A 6,762-nucleotide genomic window follows, 5' to 3' on the forward strand; every position below is an offset into this window, starting at 1 on the left:
TGAAAATTGGAAAGAATTCTCAATCCTAAAAATATTTAGTGGGGTGCTCACTATGTCTGTTTTGTTCTACAAGAATCATAGATGTATTAAAACCTCAAATCTGGAATGGAGGCCTGCAGAGGCCATGGGCAAACTGGTCCTACCTAGATAAAGAGGACTTCAAAACATGAAGAACAGTGAAGATTTCTCCACGTTCAGAATCAAAAGTACCTATCACAGCCTTCCTGTAAGCATACTACATACTAAACACCATTCAGGTGCACAATCTACATTGCTCCATTTAGCCTCAGCTACGGTGTCAAGGATAAGATACTATTTCATCTGTTTCCTACATCAACAAGCAAGGTTCTAGCTAAGCATGGTGGCACATGGCCTGTAATTTCCGCTCCCGGGAGCCTAAGATAAGGGGATCCAGTGTTCAAAGCCAACTTGGGCTACATAGCAAGACCCTGTCTTGCATATCTTTAAAATAAACAAACAAACAAATAAACAAATAAATAAGGTTCTTTGAAGGAAAGTGGCTTGGCTAGGTGCTGGGTTGGCTGAGGGATCTCATGGGACATCTCATGTGACATCACATGTCCTCCTGTCACCTGCTATCCACACATCACTTCTGTGATATGCTCATGAGCCCAGATGCCACCTCTACAAAAGAACCTCATTAATTACTCCATTAAATTTTGTTCTTTACTCATAAATATTTTCTTTACATTCTGACAAAGGAACAATAATTAGTTCTGCTCTAGTCACAGAACAAAAGGAAGTCATCAGTGTCTCATTTTCTAGTGTGTACAAAGCTTTGCTATATGACATGCTATCTCATACATGTCCAGGTATTAATGCCACACTGAAAAACCATTAATATTGCTATTCCTGCTTAGAGAGATGAAGACATTAACACATCCAGATCGTTAGCTGTTCGGTCTTAGGTACTCTATGAGATTGGAGGGGAGAGAGAACAATTGTTATCTTAAGCCTATTTTAAATGGTAAATGTAAACTTTGCTTTTTCTCCAGATGCTTCCTTGCATCTATTTTTTTTTTTAATTTGAAAAAACCCCAGATCTATCTCTTTCTCTGGCAAACAGAACTAGTGCTACTCACACTAGGTTCTGCTGGACTGAGGACCCCAAGGGTTCCCAAAGTCCTCTATGGTATAACCGCAGCTGGTCATCTTGCACCGAGTAGCTGCTGAACTGACTTGGGACACATTTCAGTGCTTAAGCTGCCATTATGGTCAAAGGTCAGCCTTCCAAATGAGTGCTGACTGGCAGGAAGAGCAGAGGTTCTGAAGAAAATGCTGTGTGCCTTTGAACCTCAGATCTCATCCAGGATTGAGTCACAGTGAACAGTCGAGAGTCTCAAGAGTTTTGTTTGCTACAAAAACAAATAGGAAAGGGAAGAGAACAAAGGAAACAGTCTCCCTGGCCCCCTCCCTCCCCCATCCCCCCCACCTCCCTTACCTCAGCCCTCACCTCTAGTTCTGCAGAGAAAGCACAGCAGGCTAACTGAAGTCACTGTCCTGAAGCGGGGCCTTCCATCATATTTCAGATCACTCTCTCTCCCTTTCCTGACAGCACCTTCTGCTTCAAGCCCTCTACCAGGCTTAGCTCATATTCAACTGCTGACCCTGGTTCTGGTTCCCTGTAGAAATTAGAAGCCACCAGGAAAATAGCTTTCCTGAACTCCCACTTACCAGTCTGCCCACAGCTCCATCTACATGAGCAGGCTGCTCTTCCCGCTACAGTGTATGAACCTCTATACTTCTAGCTAAAGACGACCTATATCTGCATCGAAGCATCCGTCTGCTGGTGCCCCCTCAGAGACTTTGTTCCATCCAATGGTGCATCTCTCTCCTATGAGCCAACAAGCAAACTGTTTATCAATGTTCAAAACCCGTGCCTTAACTGCACTGCCACCTCTGGCTCCTCTCCCATTTCTTCGCTCCCCCAATAATAACGACTATCAGGACTTGCCTCTCTTCCGTGTCTTCTGCTCTTTTTCTTTCCCTCCACCTCCACATGTTCCCATTACAAACTAATTCTCATACTTTATCTTACTTGCTCTAGAAGTGTCACAACCGTGGGGGTCATGGTTTTATTCCTAAAGTTGCTGGGTTTGTTTTCTGAACCATTGTTCTTGCTTGGTCCTCTACCTACTCCATTAGCTGCTCTTTCCCTGTCTTGATTAGTTCCTTTATTGGTTCCGATCATATATGATCTTCCTCTAAATGTACATGAAGCCAGGACTTGTTCTCTGGGTCTTCAGCATGTGAGATTTCTCCACTCATGATCTTCTTTCCTCGTGGATTTAAACACTACATTTGTTCCAATAGTTTTCTGACTTGTAACTCAATTCTAATAATTCATCTAGCCACATCTTGGTAAGTGTAACTGTCAGTGACTATCTTCACCTGGGCTTGTAAAGGCATTTCTGATTTACCACACCAAAAATAATGACTTCTTAATTCGTGGTCTTCAAACCTGCTCATCTTACAAGCGCTTCGATCTCATTAAGCTGTAGCTTCATTCTTCCTGCTGCTGAGGTCAAAACCTTGGACTAATTCCTGGCTTCTCATGTCCCCCTGCTCTCCATAGCAGCAGGGATTCTCTCTCCAGAATTCAGAACATGACCACATCTTGCTATTTTCACTCCTGCCACCTTAGTTCCACCCCCCACTATCTCTTTCCTATGTTACTTTAAGGCTATCTAGCTCACCTCTTTCCTTCTAATCATGTTCACATCATACTGGACAGCAGTCAGAATGATCTTCTAAAATGTAAGATGGGCCATGTTATTCCTCTGCTCAAAAACCCTCGTTCATCACGTGTGGCACAGAGTAAAATCCAATGTTCTTATTATTTGTGCTAGATCAGCAGCACAACCTTAGGATTTGGGGGGCTTCAGTTTTGGGTTTGATTTCTATGTGATGGACTGGCAGGCATGTATGGCTTTTCTCCCTTTATTCAGATTTAGCCATCACCTTGTCTCCTCTTTCACACTCAGTCTCTACTTGCAAATGCCATCAACTGTATCTTCAAATCATCCCACAAACCTAATCTCTTCTCATCACCTTCACAGCCTCAGCCTGAGCTGCCTTGATCCTGACAACACTATTTTAGAGCATCCTCGCTGGCCTCTGGCTTGTTCTCACTTGTAGCTTTCAGAGTAACCTTAATGAAATGTAATTGACATCACAGCATTCTTGTTTTTAAACCCTCAATAGTTTCCCACCTCAGAGAAAATCCCAAGTTCTTCACTACATATGAACAGGCAATGGTGGATATACTCATAATAAGTATAAATTTGGAGAGGTGGTAGGACCAGAAATCTTAAGTATTGAAGAATTAATCTTAGGGCATCAAAGGGAGGGAGGCATTTTATCATCTCAAAAAAATGTAGCCATGAGCAGAAATTTAGGAACAGAGTAGTTGTGACAGTGGCTTAGGGCTGACAGGGGATGCATTCACAAGATACAAAGCATGTGAGAATTCTTCCTCTGAAAGATAAGCTGAGAGGTGGATGATAGACTAAAGGGAGTTATTGTTCAATCTCAGGAAATGGGAGACCTTGGAGGCTCAGCTGAAACAGACCGCTTCAGACAGAGGCAGGGCATGCATTTGAATGAGCCAGAAAGGAAGGAAGGACTGAGGGACTATGGGTAATTCATCATGGAGAAAGATTCCAAAGATAATAAATATATATGATTTGAAAGTTTCTCTGATATGGATTATATGTATTGAATAACCTGATGTCTTTAGAATCCATAGTGAACTCTTAGCAAAGGTTATTACAATCAAAACATCATTCAATTCCAGATATATTTTCCTTTACTAAATATGTTTTTCAATATCATGACTATGAAGTATGTATTTTAACTTAGTATGGGGTCTCCAGTACAGTAAGAATGATCAACATTTTGAAAAGAGAGATTTTCGAAACCTAGAGGACCATTTTATTGAGAATTACAGGGCCGTGTTCACAATGTTCTACTGAAAAATGAGGAACAAAATAATCAATATTTTCAGCTGTGAAAGAGATACTTAAGCATGTCCAAGTGCTACAGAAACTAGATAGCAATAGAATCCAGATAAGTAGGCTGCAGACTCCGTGCACAAGGCTAAATTATGGAGCCTTCATCATTTTATACATGGGCATGAATTCCTGGTTATATGCTTATAATCAGCCCATGCCCGTACCTAACCATCACAAAGCCTCTAATACCTTCCCTGCCTTTTCAAAGGCAAAAGACGACCTCCCTTCTTCCACCCTTGCTCACTTATCATGTTGGCTCCGCAGTAGCGATCTTCCAAGCTGTCAGTATTGCTTCTCTGCTCCAAGACACACATGCTTTCCATGTCACTGGGAAGACAGTCCAGTGGAACTCTAACAACTTAATCAGAGCACAAGGAGCCACAAGCAGGTGAGTGTTTTCCTCAAGATGTTCTTCATCAGGTACACATTACAAGTACACATCCAAACTCTTCATAAGACAGCCTTGGCAAATGGAGTACTCCCCATCCAGTCTTTCAGAATCCAATGTCCTTAAGACTTCTCATTGTTCTCTTTCTGTCTCTCTCTCTCTCTGTCTCTGTCTCTGTCTCTCTCTGTCTCTCTGTCTCTCTGTCTCTCTCTCTGTCTCTCTCTGTCTCTCTGTCTCTGTCTCTGTCTCTGTCTCTCTCTGTCTCTCTCTGTCTCTCTGTCTCTGTCTCTCTCTGTCTCTCTCTCTGTCTCTCTGTCTCTCTGTCTCTGTCTCTCTCTCTGTCTCTCTGTCTCTCTGTCTCTCTGTCTCTGTCTCTCTCTCTGTCTCTGTCTCTGTGTGTGTGTGTGTGTGTGTGTGTGTTTGTGTGTGTGTGTGTGTACATAATTGCACGCATGCAAAGAGGCCAAAAGAAGGCATCAGACCCCCTAGATCTCGAGTGACAGGCAGTTGTGAGTTGGGTGCTTGAAACAGCAAAGGTGAAGACATCCCATTGTCCTTTCTGTTATCCTCACAAAGTCCCCCACTCTGTCATGTTCCCACTATAGTCAACCCAAAGGAGGCCCTGGCCTGTTGTGGCCTGCATAGTCATAGCCTTCCCCATGACTTCTCTCCGTGGCAGTCACACCTCCGGCTTAGTTGAATGGTGGGCTTCATGTTGGCTGTCTATTGCTAGTGTGCTGTTACATTTACTCTTTGACAGACTTGGGCAGCTTTCTCCTGAGCTATTCCAGAGGTGTAGGAAACTGTGGGCTCCACACCCCACGTCCAGTAGCAGACTTACTGAGCAGTGACCGGTTTTCTGCAGTATCAATAGGAACCAGATGAGCGCGGCAGAATCTGCTATCCACTCCTGAGCTTTTCCACCTGCCTTCTGTTCGCCCTCTGGAGCCACACTCATACCCTGGCTCTCGCTCAGGGTCTGGGACTCAGACGGGCACAGCATGCCAGAGACCGCAGGAAACCCTCTCCCGCCTATGGGTTCAATCCTTCATTCTTAGAATGGCTTCCCACCGCCTTCACCCCTACCCCGCAGTGGAGAGCAAGACAACCTCTTGGAAGGATTTTTCTATATGTGTGAATGGAATGGAGAGATGACTGATGGCCTGATGAATTGTGCACTGAACTCTGACTTTTAGGCACTAAATATAGACAGCGCACATGCTGGACAAGCTAAATATAGCAGTGTTGGCAAGAAGGGGTGAGGGCGACTCTCCTGGGATAGACTGGATGGAGACTGAGCGGTAAACCCACAGCTGCCCACAGCTGCCCACAGCTGCCCACAGCTGCCCACAGCTGCCCACAGCTGCCCACAGCTGCCCACAGCTGCCCACAGCTGCCCACAGCTGCCCACAGCTGCCCACAGCTGCCCACAGTTGCCCACAGCTGCGGGTTAATTTATCGCCCCTGCCGGGAAGAGGTTCACTTCAATTTCATCCAGGCATGATTTGTTTGTCAGAGTGTTTGTTGGGAACCATCTTTCTGTTTATAAAACTAACAAGCACGGAGCTCAGGTTGCCTCTGTCTGCCTCCAACAAGTAAACCTTCTCCACTGGGCTACAAGTGCTGTCCTCGTTGGGGTGACTTCGGATCTCCTGGTGGGTTATTTCTAATTCTGTCCCACACTGCCCCAGATCTTTCTTGTTTTGTTAGATAAGATGGCTCTAATTATTGAGGCTGAAGGTCAGGATGAGAATGGATCGCTAAGGCTGCCAAACTGTACGCCCCGAAGCGCCCTTTCTGGTTCAAGAACACAACCCGCCCCCACCCGCCCCCGCCGGGCATACTCAGAAAAAGCCACTTAGCTCTCCATCTTTGCTCGGGTTAGGGCCAATGGCTGGAGAAAGAGTCCTTCAGCACCCTGCTTCTCTCCCAGCAGCTCGAGAAGACAGCATTCGGGCAGGCAGCCAATACTGGGTGGCACCTTTTCAGAAAATGAAATGTCTGTCAGCCCTCTCTACCAGTACCGCAAGAAGCCACCACGGACAGGAAAGGCGTGATAAGCATCCGTTTACAATTTTCCCTTCATTAGCGAGAAGCCTGCTTCTCTCCAGGGTGAGACGGAGATAGTTCATCTGCATTTTGATTGCTGTCTTTGGATAATGACAACCGAAAATAGACTCTGAGCTCCCTCTATGACCAGTTCCCATTAATTAGATTTAATTGTGTGACCCAAGCAGGGAAAAGGGAGCTCCTTGCCTGTCCATGCATAAATCATATCTGAGTTATCCCATTGCATTTTCCCTAACTCTTCCCTGGCCCCCCTCAACCCCATCACCCCTC

The 6,762-nt window shown here is 45.1% G+C and overlaps 1 long non-coding RNA gene across 1 annotated transcript in view; it reads right to left on the reverse strand.

Annotated features, from left to right (window-relative positions):
* LOC102546371 (uncharacterized) overlaps positions 1-6,369 on the reverse strand; it is an 82,510-nt gene extending 76,141 nt beyond the window's left edge. The window contains exon 1 of the long non-coding RNA XR_015635582.1: positions 6,267-6,369. This is a non-coding gene — a long non-coding RNA (uncharacterized LOC102546371). The remainder of the gene's footprint in view (positions 1-6,266) is intronic.
* Positions 6,370-6,762: the final 393 nt, after the last annotated feature.

Source organism: Rattus norvegicus, chromosome 13, assembly GCF_021556685.1.
Source record: "Rattus norvegicus strain SHRSP/BbbUtx chromosome 13, alternate assembly SHRSP_T2T, whole genome shotgun sequence".
Lineage (NCBI taxonomy): Eukaryota > Metazoa > Chordata > Mammalia > Rodentia > Muridae > Rattus > Rattus norvegicus.